Here is a 16,535-nt window from a genome sequence, read left to right as displayed (position 1 = left end):
AATCAAAGTACTAAATATTCATAATCCCTAGTAAAATTTTGTTAGAGAATACAAAAAAACAATATCCAAAGAAGGTAATGGTTAATTTTTGAACGAAATGCGGCAAGTAAGACTACGAATTTCCTACAAAGTTGTAAAATATGTCATTACTATACCTAGACCCATATGGGATTTCATATTGGGCATATAAGGTAATTTCATCGCAGATAAAGACAACTCCTCGTCTCCTCCACGTGCTCCAATACATAAAATTAATACTGTATATTTTAGAATAAATCACCAAGAACGTTATTATTCTTTTACGAGGACATAGCTATATAATAATAACTATGTTCTTTTTATTACTGTATTCAGCGAAAAGATCATGGCCGTCCATTCGTTTGCTAGTTCGGGTGATCAAAATAGGATATAACATGCCTATATTCAAATATGATTCCTTTTCATGTCTATTGTACAAACGAGCAGAGCCGCCAGAGCGATACTATATTTCCCAGTGGACTTTATACCCCTGGTACCCCGGCTTGATTAATACACGACTAGCGGCGTACAGATGGGGACTTGGCCCCCCCCCCCCCCCCCCCAAAAAAAAAAAAAAAAAAAAAAAAATGAAAGAGAAATGGAAAGAGAAAAGAGTGAAATATGATGTTATTTTCTGGAAATAATGTCAAAATCCATTACAAAATCTATATCAAAACCCTTCACCCTCTATATATAGTGTCTGAGTGGTTTCATAAAAGTGAGAAAATAATATGTATTATAATGGTGTAAATGGCATGTCGTAATTGAAATGAATTTGGTCAACTTGAAATAGGCCTGAATTGAGAAACATCACGGAATTCGATTTATTCTATTTTGCAGCTTTTTCAAAATGTTTGTATCTTAAATTTGCGATTGATGACCTCTACAACAGGCCAGGGAACGAATTTTGAAGAGGGGGTGCTGGTTTGGAACCAAAAAAAATGATGAGAGAGAGGAAAAAAAGTTTTCACTCTAAAATGAAGGTAATTTGGGTTAAATTTGTTAACTTTGACTTACCAACCTGATTTCCAGGTGATGCTGCTTATATGGTTATGGAAAGCTTAAAAGTGTCACCCAGATTTTCAGATAATCATCTCGTCATGTATACAATCCTTGAAAGGATGATGACAAGATCTTGGATCTTGTCATGTCTACATCCCGTTGGAGAGATGATCAGATGCTAGATCTTGGATCTCGTCATGACTACATCCCATGTGAGAGATGATCAGATGACAAGATCTTGGATCTCGTCATGTCTACATCCAGTTGGAGAGAATGATCAGATGTCATGATCTCGTAACTCGTCATGTCTACATCTTTTAAAAGAGAGGATCGGATGACATGATCATGGATCCAAGATCTTATCATCTGATCATCTCCTCCACAGGATGTAGACGTGAGAGATCCAAGATATTGTCTTCTCACCATCTCTCCCACAGAATTTAGACATGACGAGATCCTAAATCTCGTCCGTGGCATTTTTTCTAAGGGATGTAGACATAACAAGATTATTATCTGAACATCTGGGAGGCACTTTTAAGCTTCCATATATGTGTATAACATACGCAGCACTCCAGTACCCCGGCCCGTATACCCATCTCTGCTGCATCACACATCATAGGTGGATCTAGGGCACTGATTTGTATACAGATCATGGATCCGGGCCTTCCGGGGGCCGCAGAGGTCGCCCCCCCCCCCCCCTAATGGACGCGCAAAAAAAAGAGGGGAAAAGGAGAGAGAAAAAAGGAGGGAGGAGAAAGAAGCAAAATAAGAAAAATGAGAAGAGGAAGGAAAAGGGTTGAAAATAGACAATCTTTAACTAAAGTTACTATATCAATTTTTCACACTGGCTTCACACTCGCATTGCCTGTTTATTGAGAAGTTTAATGTCGCTGAAGATATTCCGTTTTGAAATTGAAAAAAAAAATCAGCTCGCACGTACGGTACAGCTTTCAGTATCTTGTTAGGAATCGCGGTCGTATACTTTCAGTTTAAACATTAAACTGTCCAATTTTAGGTCTGAAAGTAAAAAGTAATTCAGCTCGTGTTTTTCACTCAGTTATCATAAAGTTTGATACCCATTCTGTTCATGGTTACAAAAAGTGTTTAGAATGTCCAGTTTTCAGGTCTAAATATGAAAAATACTCAGCTCGCGCTTCGCGCTCGCATGAATTATTGGTTAACGTACCTTTCTTGTTCATGATAAAAAAAGTGCTTAAAATTTTCACTTTTCAGGTTAGAAAATCAAAACAGTTTCAGCTTCCATTTCGTATTCGCATCAGTATTTTATTTTTAATTTATGTACCTACGTATACCTCGTTCATTATATGCTCATGAATTATAAAATTTCTTTTAAAATGCATATATATATATACATTCGAAGATGATAACTCGTAAACTGTCAATTTATAGTCGAGAAAACCCCACGCTATCACAAAGGAAATTATACTTTTGCCATGTTTTTATCTGAGCTCACCATTCATGATTTTATTCACACCATAATTCAGAACACAATAGCTCAAATGAATGATTAATCTGCGTTTGAGAATTCGTACAAAACGACACAATACCATAATATTTAACGTTGGCAAAAAGGGAATTGTTGCTTAAAATTTTGAGGACAGGGAGTCCATGATCTGAAAATAAGTTCATCATTCGGATGTGTAGCGGAAAATAATGGTTCCGTTTAACGATCTGAGATCAATAGGGCATTCGGTTGAAATACAAGATTCACTGGAAATAATTATGGCTTCATGTTTATATTTGATTTAAACAGGCATCTTGTTCCTCTATGAGGTCAAACAAACTTGTTGAATTATTACAGGAGATTTTTTTTGTCCCCATCACCTAAATAAACGCTTGTAAGTCTTGCGCAAGTATAATTAGAATGTAAAAAATATGTTCATGCTGCTCAATTGGGAGTAAAGTATATGTTTATATGATTTGAGACATTTTGTTAATATTCTTGTCAACATTTTCTGTTCAATATTCGCTGTCAGATTTAAAGGGATTTCTGTGAAAGTAAATACCATACTTCGCGTTCTGAAACATTTTATCTCATAATCATTACGCTATGTGCAGTCTATTTTGTTTTAGGTGCACTCCAAATTGTAAATTGTGTCTTTATTTTCTGTATAATATCCATGTGAATTTAAATTCATTTCATTTGAATTTTATGAAGTATAGAGGGTAAATTCTAGTAACATTATTCTGACTTGTTATGATTACAGTAAAAAAAAATAATTACATCTCTATATAAAATGATCACTGAGAGTGAATTGAAAAGATTTTATGAAATGTGGATAAACGTGATGGAATCATATGTCCAGAAATTATATTTTACCTGGCATGCGGTAAATAATATTTTGGTCAATTTAAATGCAAACTGGTGATATTTAAAGATTGATGTTGCTCGTCGGGATAGGGTGGGGAGATCTGCTGCTGATTTTTTTTTTCACCATGCTCTGGTCTTTTTTTTTCCACATATTAAATAAGCAGCACAATTTTATTATTAATACAAAAAAACATTTAACATAATAACTGCTTTTATAGGTTTTGCAGGTTTACACATAAACATTGCTATAATCATGGTAATTCAATGGAATCGCGTCGAAGCAGGCAGTAATTGAGCTATATACACTCGGAAAACAATCTGGTTAAAATTACTAGATTAATAGTCAGCTGGATGCAACCATTTCATAGTCTTAAGCGACTAAAATTAGACGATGAAATAGAATATGACTGAAATTTAGTTGCACCTAGCCGATCTTTCATCTAGTCATCTTCCTTGTTTTTTGGTATTTAGTTGTTTTTATGTGAACAACAACAGGTAGAAATCAGGTGAGTCCATGACATTATTTCTTCAGTTCATTTACAGCCATGATCATGACGAGTGTGGTTTATCAAACTGTTCTGACCACAAATAGGAAGTTATTTTGACCACAATCTAATTAAAAGGATATCGAACTGACCACTAAATTGTCATAAACTGAACTTGAAACCTTACGGTCACTCAAATAATGATACAATCAGGAGCTTAAACAATGACAAAAAAAAAACAAGTGATCATGTTTCCCTATGATCTTGACTCCTTATCTGTCTGAATAATTCTGATAACCAACTAGAATATCTGATTTGACCGATAAAATCGACATATTTCGGGAAACTATAAAATTGAAATTTACAGTTCCTCTTTTATCTACCTTTCTCTCCCCACCTCTCTCCTCTCTCTCACATTTGCATGTATTCGGAGAGGGGCAAAAATTGAACTCCAGTAAGAAAAATAGAAATGCTTTCATTTCACTGACCATAGTTTAAATACAGCGTCATTGAACATGTTTTATTTGTTAAGACACAAACACGATGGACTGAAAATGTTTTAACACACTTTACAATTTGTTCATGATATATGTATTTTTTATCATATCCTTTAAAGTAGATTAAAGTATATAGTTCCGAGACAGCAGTACATTGATTTCATATTTTATGTCTATTTTCTTAAAGAAAATCTGTTAGGGTCCTAGTTGACAATCTTGTCTGAGACTGAACATTTTTTTTATATAGTGCAAATAGCTGTTTAAAAAAAATTAGGAAAATCCTGTTGGCTGCCAGGAAGTCCTGGTTGAAGGTGACTTTTTTTAGTTGACAGATTTGGTTGAGCCACTATCAAAACGATGATCATATTCTGACAAAGTTGGTTCCCTATCTGTTAATAGGAATTTGAATCATATATGAACCCCCTTATCAAACTGCAAAATACATTTAAAAAAATCATCACACTTTCGATGATGAATATAAGAGATATTGAGCCCAGTTTTCGGTACCTATTATGTTTTAATTTAGAGGGATTGTGCCTCCACGACCCACGTGTCACGTCTTTACCTTGACCTTTCTGTCATTGGCTTTCCATTAATGATCAATGGATGAAATAAATGGGTGAAATTATTCCGGTGTCATTTTTATGTGAACGTTTAATGATAAAATAACAATATTTTGCCAAGAATATACAGAAAATTATACTAAGCACGCTTTAGTACTCTGACGCCTTACAATCTTATGTAGAAGTGTAGCTTATGGACGCAGTGAGGAGAGCTTCATATAACAGAAACTATTTTTTGTTTCTTTTACTCATCCTCAGGCACTAGTCGGTGGTATTTTCTTCCTCTTGTACATATCATTGTTGTCTTTTGCCTGGAAATAAAATAAATAAATAAATAGGTGGAAGGGACATTACATAGCGAACGAAAAACTTTAAATAGTCGCAAGCAAGCCAGAAAAGGGGATCCATTTGAAATAAAAAGTTTGATAGATCCAGAAAGTATTTTACAATTTTCTTTTATTTATATTTGTTTTCTTTTTCTTCCACCTTTTTCCAGTTATTGGGTGCAAAATTTGAATGGGGCAAACATCGAGGAGGCAAGAAATTGATTTGGGGTCGACTGCCCTGCCCCCACCCGCTTCCGGCACCTATATTTTAACTTTAAAACAATTATGTTTTCTAACATTATTTTTATTTTAATACAATTATGTTTTCTAACATTATTTTTATTTTAATACTAGGGTCACTACGATGACCATCTTTTATTTCCGATTCATAGCTGTAGTATGGTGGCATACAATGGTTAATGAACAAAATATAATAATCCTCTGGAACTTTGCATTATCATTAATCAAATAATCATAGTTATCCGTAACTTAAGGAATGTTTTACCAACGCGTAATGTATCTTTTCAAAATCGATTAGCGCCTATACTAATTTTCAAATGAAGAATTCGTAAGCCACTTATGGACTTTTAGTCAGGTCCAGATTTGAGAAAAGTAGACTGCCTTAGGCAAATCGTGTTAATGCTGAATTAAGAAGTGTTTTAACATAATTCGGGGGCGCTGAGTCCAAATAATGTTATTTGCCAACCTTGAATTTAATGTTAAAATCCTCAAAATGGCAAAAACAATATGGCTGCAATTCTACACCCTTCTTGCTCTATTTTGACCCCCAAAACTTGCAACAATAATATTTTTCAATTGTTGTTGGTACTATTTGATATCAGGAATAACTTACTAAAAATCTTTCAAAATCCGCATCCGGGAAAGTGGTTATTTTCAAATGGCGTCTAAAATGGCCGCCATTCACTGAAAATTAACATATCCAACTCTTTATCCACCTTAGACATCCATTTTCGATGCATATTCAATGGTGTACGTGGTAAAAGGTCTACTGATACAGGTAGAGTAAACAGAAGCACGCCAGGTACCTGGAAATCCAAGATGGCGTCCAAAATGGCTGCCATAGCCTAAAAATTCACAATTTATCTATTACCTACTTTAGTGTCTTTAATTTGGGTTTTATTCAATGGTGGTTTTAAGGGTCGAGTAGTATATTGGGGAAAACTACAAGTAGATTCAGCGATCCACTATGTCCAAAAATCCTAGATGGCTTTCAAAATCCGAGCCTAAAATGACTGTTGTTATCTAAAAACCCTAAAAACCGACATAGTTTGTTTAATATCCGCCTGGGAAATATGATATTGGTGTCTAATCCACGGTTTAAATGGTCAAGTAATATGTTGGGACAAGTTACAAGGACAGTCAGTGGTCCTGTATGTCCAAAAATCCAAGATGGTTTGCAAAAATGGAGTCTTAAATGTCTGTCGTCAGATTAAAATCGACACAGTTTGTTTCATATCCGCCTGGCTTATATGATTTTGGTGTATAACCTGTGGTTCGAAGGGTCAAATATTACATTGGGACAAGTTACAAGGACAGTCAGTGGTTCCAGTATGTCCAAAAATCCAAGATGGCTTCCAAAATTGGAGTTTACAATGACTGTTGTTACCAAATAACTTACATAGATTGTTTAATATCTGCTAGGGGTATATGATTATGTTGTCCAACCCTTTGTTTAAATGGCCAGGTAATATGTTGGGACAAGTTACAAGGACAGTCAGTGGTCCTGTATGTCCAAAAATCCAAGATGGTTTGCAAAAATGGAGTATCAAATGTCTGTCGTTAAGTTAAAATCGACACAGTTTGTTTCATATCCGCCTGGCTTATATGATTTTGGTGTTTAATCCATGGTTTAAAGGGTCGAGTAATACATTCGGGCAAGTTGCAAGGATAGTCAGTGGTCCACCATGTCCAAAAATTAAAGACGGTTTCCAAAAATGGAGTTTAATATGGTTATTGTTACCTAAAAACTGACATAGATTGTTTAATATCTGCCTGGGGTATATGATTATGTTGTCTAACCCTTTGTTTAAAGCTTCAAGCAATACATCATGTACATTAGGATAAGTTACAAGGACAGTCAGTGGTCCTGTATGTCCAAAAATCCAAGATGGCTTCAGAAAAAAAAATGCGTCGAAAATGAGTCCCATTAAGTTAAAAATAGTCATAGCTATGTGAAAAAAAAATATTTGGTGTCTATATACGCTATTTTGGTTTGAAGGCTCAAATAATACATCGGGACAAGTAACAAGGATGGTCAATTTTCCGTTTTTTCAAAAATAAAAATCCAAAATGACTTCTAAAATTGCGTAAAATGACAGTTGTTCCCTACTCATGAAAACTTAGAATATATCTAAACACTAAAATGATGTGTCTTTAAGTACTTATCAGCTTTCTAACGGTATTTTTTAGGTAAACATGGTAAAAGTGTACCCTATATATCTTTAAAGTTTATTTTTTCAGGTTTTTACACCACCGCCTGATTTTGTACCTTGTAACACTTATTTAAAGAGCCTTAAACACAATAACAGAGACACCAAAATAATGGTTCTACATGGGATAATATAAATTATGAAGTATTGTATTTTTTGTATCAATGATGGCCAATTTGAATGCAATTATGCGAGCCTTCTTCAATTTTTGGACAACAGCGTATCCCTGCAATATGTCTTAACCTATATTATTTGACCCTTGAAATCATGGGAAAGATACAAAAATGTCTTTAGGTAGACAGCATATGCACTTTGCATCAATTTTTTAAAGAAACAGCAACCATTTTTTAAGTCATCATGCATCTTTTGACAATCTCTACCACTAAAAATCTTGAATTTTTTCCAATGTATATAATTTTCCCCTTGGAACCATTTTTTTTTCTTTTTGGGAGAGTCCCCAAATTACGTTTACTAGGTGGATATTATATAAATTTGGACCATATTAAAGTTACAATGTCCTTTATTGACGCCATTTCGGAAGGTAATCTTGGATTCTCTGACACACTCACTGGCTATCTTGTAAACAACATGTCCTGATGCATTTCAAGCTTTTTAATATAAACTAATTTGTTGACGCTGCAGCAAGCAATAGATTATTTTAATTTTTGGAGTTGATAGTACAACGTACGACTGTCGTTTTGGACGCTATCTTGGATTTCCAGGTACACTGGACGACATTTTTTAAAACTATAATCTGTCTCAATAGATTTTGTTTAACCTTAAGTTTCATGAAATAGATAATTATACCCTAAAAGTAGGCCTAATGACATTTCAAAAACTCAACCTCGGTTAAGATTTAATGTTGACTTCGCCGCCGCCAAAGTCATTGCCGCCGTCAGATAGGCAACGTCCATATCTTGCTTCTGCTATGCAGGCAAGGGAAAATCGGCGAACATTGAGTAAAAGTTGTGATGTGATTTTGCCAGCATCTCCCAAAAATTATCAAACATTATTTTGGCCATATATTATTTGTCAATCAGCAGCTGTGAATCACGGCAGCCATCTTTGAATTAAAGATGGCTGACGAATCAATCAATCGGATGCTTTATGTTTACAACCCTTGGTATAAAAAATATAGCATAGACCCATGCACATTTCTGAAACATAATCACCTATACAAATTGTTTAAAAGGGGAAACCGCATTCAAAATGCCGCCATTTTGTTTTTTGCCAATGTGACGATGAAAACGTCGGAATCAAGTTTGGCAAACAGCATTTTCGGATTCAGCACCCCTGAATTACCATAAACGATGGATAAATCAGCATTAACACAAAATGCCTAAAGAACTTTTTCTGAGCACATTTTTGAAAATCTCGACCTGACTATTTGAAATTACCCACCTCTTGTGCCATATCTTTTCCAAACACGTTCTGGTTTTACAAATAGCTTCGCTCATGACCTTTTTAGTCGAATATAAAATTAGGACGCCATCATACAGCTTTCTCTCCAAGCGTTGTACCTGAATTAAGAATCACATATCTTCCTCTTCCTCCTCCTCACTCTCTTCTTCTTCTTCTTCTTCTCCTTCTCCTTCTTCTTCTTCTTTTTTCCTTTTTCTTCTTCCTCTTCATCATCATCATCTTCTTCTTCTCCTTCTTTTTCTTCTTCCTCTTAAGATCATATCCATTTGATTATTATTGAAATAAAATTAAATTCAAATTAAAGATCAAGCCCACCACATTAAAAAAATGTTGATTTATATCAATAGAAAGAAGTCAAACAAGCCTCATAGCGTTAAAATTTTTATCAAAATCAGATGTAAAATAAGAAAGTTATGACATTTCAAAGTTTCGCTTATTTTTCAGAAAACATGTGCATAACTCAATTATATATACAAATGAGAGAGTCAATGATGTCACTCACTATCTCTTTTGTTATTTTATTGTTTGAATTGTACAATATTTCAAGTTTTACAAATTTTACGTAAACGACCAACTTGAATGAACCACAAAAAGTTAAAATAATGGTAGTTCAACATGTTCAGGGAGTAATAAAACTTTGTTTCACATGGCATTGGATCAAATTGAATCATGGCATCAAATCCCAGTCATGGCGTAGTTTCCTTCTGCAAGAATATTATCCACATTATGCTTCACTCAACCCAGGTAAGGTGAATGGGTACCTGGCAGGTATTTATTCCTTGAAATGCCGAGCGCTGGAAAGTCTGCTTAAGCTACAGCCGGGGTAATGATATCCATTTCCTTTGGAAGCGCATAGAGACGTTATATTCATAATGTGTTATGCGCTATACAAGAATTGACTACTACTATTGTTATTATTATTATTATTATTATTATTATTGAGGAGAAAATAAAAATATTTCATATTCATAGAGGGAAAACAAAATAAATAGTGAGTGGGTGATGTCCTCAGTCCTCTTATCGCATATTAACCAGGATGTGCATACAACTTTTTGTGAATTTAAGCGAAACTTTTAATTAAAAAAGGAAAGACTGCATCACTATACAAAATCATTACGGATATGATCAGAACGGGCACTATCTTAATAAAGCAAAGAAAAAATTACTTATCTAACGTGGCGTAATGGGCCCAAAATTTGGCGGGGGCTAGATATGTCGCATAAGAAGTTGCGAGCGAGCGAAGCGAGCTGCCTAGTAAACATTTTTTTACATTTTTATAATGAAAATCCAATTTGGTGATAGATTAGGATTACTCTTACCATTTTTTTTCCTTCATGAGTAGTAACATATAAAAATGGGAATATTGTTTTATTGTATCAAAGAGGCACTCGGTGGAATATAAAACCTGTCCTTCTGAGGTGAAAAGGGCACAGAGCACGATTGTGAGGGGCACTTTTCTAAGGTAAAAAGGGTCACTGATACGAGAAAGGGCACCTATAAGAAGGCAAAGGGGCACTTGCTATTAGCATAAAACGGGGCTTCTCATGTGAAAGGAACACTAGAACACATTCGTGAGGGGCACTTTTCTTGGGTAAAACGGGACAATGATTCGAGAAAGGTCACTTACTAGAAGGCAAGGGGGCACTTGCTCACACATAAAACAGGTCCTTCTCAGGTGAAAGGGGCACTGAACACGTTCGAGAGGGGGCATTTAAAAAAATTTGCACTTATACGAGAAAGGGCACTTCGGAACACCTAAAACGGGTTCTCCTAATACGGCACTTTGTAACACCTAAAACGGGTCCTCGTCAGGTGAAAGGGGCACATATTAATACGTTAGTGAGGGGGGGGGGATTTTTCTTGCGTAAAAAAGGGCACTTTTTCAGGGCTTGAAAGAGGGGGGCCATGTGCCCCCCCCCCCGGAACGCCGTCCCTGGATATAACATCCATTGACAAAAAACCTAATTTCCAGTCCATCTCCAGCTATTATTGCCAAGTTAAGGTTTACATAATAAAAAACTTTACTTGTTATTGTAATTCACCCATTGTCATATTGACAAAAAAATTGTGTGCATATTACTTTGTGTTTTATACCTTCAAAAATTAATAGAATTATGTGATGATTTTTTTTTACACATTCTTTTTTTTCTTCCTTTGGCGTGTGGACTTATTTTTGGTCCAGTGCTCCCAGCCCCCACATGTATCGTGGATGCCTTCAATGTATTTGATATATTCATTGTTTTCCTTTTCATGGCAAATTCTGGTTCTTATTTTCAGATGAAGGGTGATCATTCAATATTAATTATTTTGTTTTTGATTGGGCGTTACCGGGGCATCATGATCGTCATAATGTCATGCTGATCGATGAGGTGATTACTATGTTCTTTGTACTTGTAACATATCAAGGCTCACCCTCAACCTATTTACCTATGACCTTGTCATTTATCGACGACATTCTTCAAAACAACAATAATATTCACTATATCATGCTTATAAAAATTTAATCGATTTCTCTTGTGTATAAATGTGTATATAAATAATTATATAATACGAAATGGACCAGACAATGAAACGCAGAACGATAAGATGAGATGGGGTTCGTGAATACGAACCAAAACATAAATAATAGGGCTGATTAACACGATCAACAACACGATGTAGAAAATAGATTAGCTTTTATTAAGATAAGAACACAAAATCGATTTAAGCCCATATTCTCTGAATCATAATCCCCGCTGAGACTATCCTCGCTCCTATTGCCTTTGCTTTGAGGGTATGATGAGACTAGTCTACCATTAATCATTGTAAGGAAAGGGGTTTCAACATCGTCCGGGCCATGGATCAATTTTCAAACATGTATCACGTGACTAATTGTGGATGACATATTCCAATTATTATTTGATGTCATTGGTTGTATCTCTTTCATCTTTGGAATTCCTATAGGCATTTTCGAGATCACCCCCCCCCCCCCCCATGATAATGAATGTGTATATACGGGATGCCCTTTCTCTTTAATCGTTGCATCTACTGTGATTATCGATGCGTGAAAAGAAAAACTGACAGTGGTGTGACGTCTTGAATGATGAATGACTTGATCATACAGGCAATAATAGACACACTATATCATTGTGTTAACTGCTAAGGAGCTATATACAGTCACCGGTAACCCGCAGGATTTTTCACCTTGATCAGACCACCAGATATAGAAGTATCGGTACTAGCACCGGGGAGCCGTTAATATTTTTGTGAAAATTATACTTATAACTTTGGATTGATATTTAAAAAAACAACCGTCTCTTGGTGACGATGCCTTTTTTGACAAATGCAAGTCGGAAAGAGAAAGTGACGGATGCGTACAAGATGAAACACACAGTTGGCAGGTAACAAAATTTGAATTTTTATATTTGGTTGTGCAAAATTTTGAGAATACTTACATTCGTTTGTTTATTTGTAGTGATAGCAGTAGTAACAGTAATAGTAGTAGTAGTATCAGCAGCAGTAGTAGTAGTAGTAGTAGTAGTAGTAGTAGTAGTAGTAGTAGTAGTAGTAGTAGTAGTAGTAGCGAGTAGCAGCAGCAGTAGCCGTAGTATAGTAGTAGGCCAAGGATTAGTAGTAGTAGTAGTAGTAGTAGTAGTAGTAGTGTAGGAGGAGTAGTAGTAGTAGTATTAGTAGTAGTAGCAGTAGAGGTAGTAGTAGTATCAGTAGCAGCAACAGCAACAGCAACAGCAGTAGCAGCAGCAGCAGCAGCAGCAGTAGTAGTAGTAGTAGTAGTAGAAGTAGTAGCGAATAGCAGCAGCAGTAGACGTAGTATAGTAGTAGGCCAAGGATTAGTAGTAGGAGTAGTAGTAGTAGTAGTAGTAGCAGTAGTAGAGGTAGTAGTAGTAGTAGTAGTAGTATCAGTAGCAGCAACAGCAGTAGCAGCAGCAGCAGCAGCAGCAGTAGTAGTAGTAGTAGTAGTAATAGTAGTAGTAGTAGTAGTAGTAGTAGTAGTAGTAGTAGTAGTAGTAGTAGTAGTAGTAGTAGTAGTAGTAGTAGTAGTAGTAGTAGTATATGTGGTAGTATATAGTAGTAGTATATATGATAATTACCAATATTACAATGTTTTTCTTAAATTGCAGTCTTTATTCTGGTTTAAAATAATTTTAGATGGAAAGAAAGATCAGGTATTAAAAATCTTTCATTTCAAAATCAAGTTCATCAATATCATAAGAATCACACATCAGCACCATCACCGCTACTTTTCATTGTTATCCTCAATACAACCGCGGTAAGTTTGCGCACTGTTTTCGTCATAGTTATTGTAATGATCATTATCATGGTCATCTGATATCATAATTATAACTAGCAATATTCATCAACACCACTTCAAATGCGGCAGTCACTGGCGTACAAATTGGGGCTTTAATCGGTGCCATGGACCCCAATTTTTGTCAAGACCATGAATAAAAAATGGGAAAAGGAAAGGAAATTGGGTGAAACATAATATGGTTTTCTGAAAATTATGATATCAAAATTTATCACAAAACTAGATTTTCGTATTAACAATGCCGAATTTTGGCTCGTTCGCAGTTTTTTAAAAGGAATTTGCCAAAATCGCCATGCCTGGCCTCCTCATATTTTGGGGGCTCATTATAAATTATCTAGCTCACTTGATATGCTTAATTATGAGAAAACCATCTTACAGGACAAACAAAGGGTCCTCAATCGACCAGTGTTCATCAAGGCATAATTCCAACGCAATTATGATCTATTCAGAAAAATCAATACTTGATATTAGTCTGATATTTATGCATCGCATGAAAGTGAATTAAATGAAGTAAAGGCTATACCTAGCATTTACAATGATATCGATATGACTGCTTTCACTTATTAGTAGCAACGATGTGTTTAGGGCACTTTCTGTTTTGAACAAAATATACGTTTTCCTCTGTCTCGTTCACATACATAGTGATTATATTTCCCAAATGCAATTCCCATATCATAGTATTACAAGTTCATGATTGTTTTATTTATTGTTCTAACATTTATAATGTCACTAAGTATCTATATCATCTCATATATAATTCCATTATCATACGTAAACGTTGATTGGTAATTAATGTTTTTTATTTATGTTTTCATTAATAAATCACCAACAAACAAACTTCACTATAAAGATTATATAAAAAAAAATAATGATAAATCATAATATTTACAAAAAGATTGGAGTGATCAGGAAAATAAAGAAGAAAAAAAGGAAAACAAAGTAATCTGTTAGCACGTCACTCATTTGCCATCGGGCGTCTGCAAGAAGTTCAACTTCCTCCGCTGGAGCACTCTCAGATTGCATTTGCGTAGAATGAATATTAAACCATATTGTCCAGGTACAGTGCCAAGTGTCTTTTTCAACACACTCTGCAGAACAAATGGGCATGGATTAGCATTACAGTTGAGGAGATTTCATCAACAAAATGAGATCTGTTATTTTTTTCATAAACAATTGGTCATTATGGTATTTAATTACCTTTGATTACGTAATATTAGGATTGTACTTTTACTGGTATTCACCTTTTTTTAGCAGAGTTCAGTGGATGAGTAATTGTGCATATTATAATTGATTTTGGTGGCATGTTGAAGAGATCACATCCAATCATATTTAGGGAAAATGTATACCAATTTGTGATCTTTATCTACCTTTGATGCAACATGTCATAGTATTATTTGATAAAATGCATTTCACCAAGTTCCTGATGAAATCATTATAGTTGTCACTTCATTGATAATTCATCAGCTTGATTTTGTATGTCGCCATCTAGTGATGATAAACTTTGCTAAGAGAATCATGTGCATGCAAATATTATTGATTTTGATTATATAGAATTCACTTTTTTATGCATGCGTGGGTGATTTATTATATTGGCGAAACGTAATTAATCAAGTCTTACCATAATAGTCGAAGGCTTATATCCCATGTTGAAACACTTGTACTGATACAATGATGTTCTCAACTATTACACGGAATGATCATTTTTATTCCCTTTCTTCCTCATCTGCCTTACCCCTGACGACATTTTACATTGCAATCTCACCTTCTTAACACTGTAAAAGTATTTTAGAGATATCGACATTTTCTCCATTGGTGAAACGAAAAAATGGTGGATCTAAGTTAAATTACACACCGTTTTATTAAACTTGAACTAAAATTGTTGATTACATAAATATTATTGTCAGTATAAAACAAAATGTGTCGGCCCTATAATTTTCATAAAAATTGCCCGTTATAGCGCTATGTTTGATGTACCACTGTTTATAACTGGGTTTATCATCTCATTAAAATTGCCAGAAAAACAATAACAAGTCCACCCCCCCAAAAAAAAGGGGGGTTCACTTTCCAGTTAATGGGGATCTATGTCATGAAAATTTGACAAGCCCCCCCCCCCCAAAAAAAAGGCCCTCACTTGCGTATGCACGACACATTCCAATATCAGATATTAATTTTGTTATGCCTATATATGATGGCCATAATTTAGGTTATGTTGCTTGTAATTTAACGTAACTTATTTATCCACCCCTTTGTAATCGAACTAAAACCATTAACAGATCTGAGAAAAGGTCGGGAAGGGGATGGATGTATCACGAAAACCCAATTTTGTGATAGATTTTAACATAATACTCGGAAAATAATACCATATTTCACCCTTCCTTCTTTCCTTTTCTTTCCTTTTATCTCTTTTTCTTGGTGTGTACGCCACGGTGAACAGGATTTTTTTTTAATTATTCGTGAGCATTTAGGGCGAAGCTCTATGCGGCAGTAGCGTAAGTGAGTAAAGGCGACCGCACACCTTACGATTGGTCTGCGACCCGATTTCAGAATAAAATGTATTAGACTTTGATGCTAACATTGAGACTCGGAATATCTTACTGTGTAATGTTCTAAATCATCGTACGAATACCTATGTTAAAATTTGTGACTATGCTATCATCCTTTTTAGAATAAAAGCGAATTTAATATCTAGTCGTAATGACGTCATAGCAGTCGTACGATTGGCCACGATTTGAAACTAATTTGGCCTTTACTCCGAAATAAAGGCTTGCAATCTTTCAAAATGGTTATATTAGTATTCTTTCAATTAATTTAAACCTCAAAGAAAATGATATGTTCCATTCACACTTTTAGAAAATGAGCAAAATGCGCTTTGTTCCAAAATCGGATCGCGAACAGTCGTAAGGTGTGTGGTGGCCAGGGGCGTCGATCCATTTTTCAGATTGGGGGGGGGGGCAAAATCATTAACGTTCCAAAGGCGCTCGATCGTACAAAACACCCACCCACACACACATATATATATATATATATATATATATATATATATATATATACTGTATATATATATATATATATGTGTATATATATATATATATATATATATATATATATATATGACTCATGAGACACAGACACGT

The 16,535-nt window shown here is 35.0% G+C and overlaps 1 protein-coding gene across 1 annotated transcript in view; it reads right to left on the bottom strand.

Annotated features, from left to right (window-relative positions):
• Nucleotides 1–9,163, bottom strand: part of LOC129257161 (uncharacterized) — a 32,123-nt gene extending 22,960 nt beyond the window's left edge. The window contains exon 1 of the mRNA XM_064097151.1: nucleotides 9,075–9,163. The gene's annotated coding sequence lies outside the window, so the exon portion shown is untranslated. The remainder of the gene's footprint in view (nucleotides 1–9,074) is intronic.
• Between the last annotated feature and the right edge of the window lie 7,372 nt (nucleotides 9,164–16,535).

The sequence above is a fragment of the Lytechinus pictus genome, chromosome 3, assembly GCF_037042905.1.
Source record: "Lytechinus pictus isolate F3 Inbred chromosome 3, Lp3.0, whole genome shotgun sequence".
NCBI lineage: Eukaryota > Metazoa > Echinodermata > Echinoidea > Temnopleuroida > Toxopneustidae > Lytechinus > Lytechinus pictus.
The sequence above is the reverse complement of the archived record's forward strand: the minus strand, read 5'-3'. Positions and strand labels throughout refer to the sequence as shown.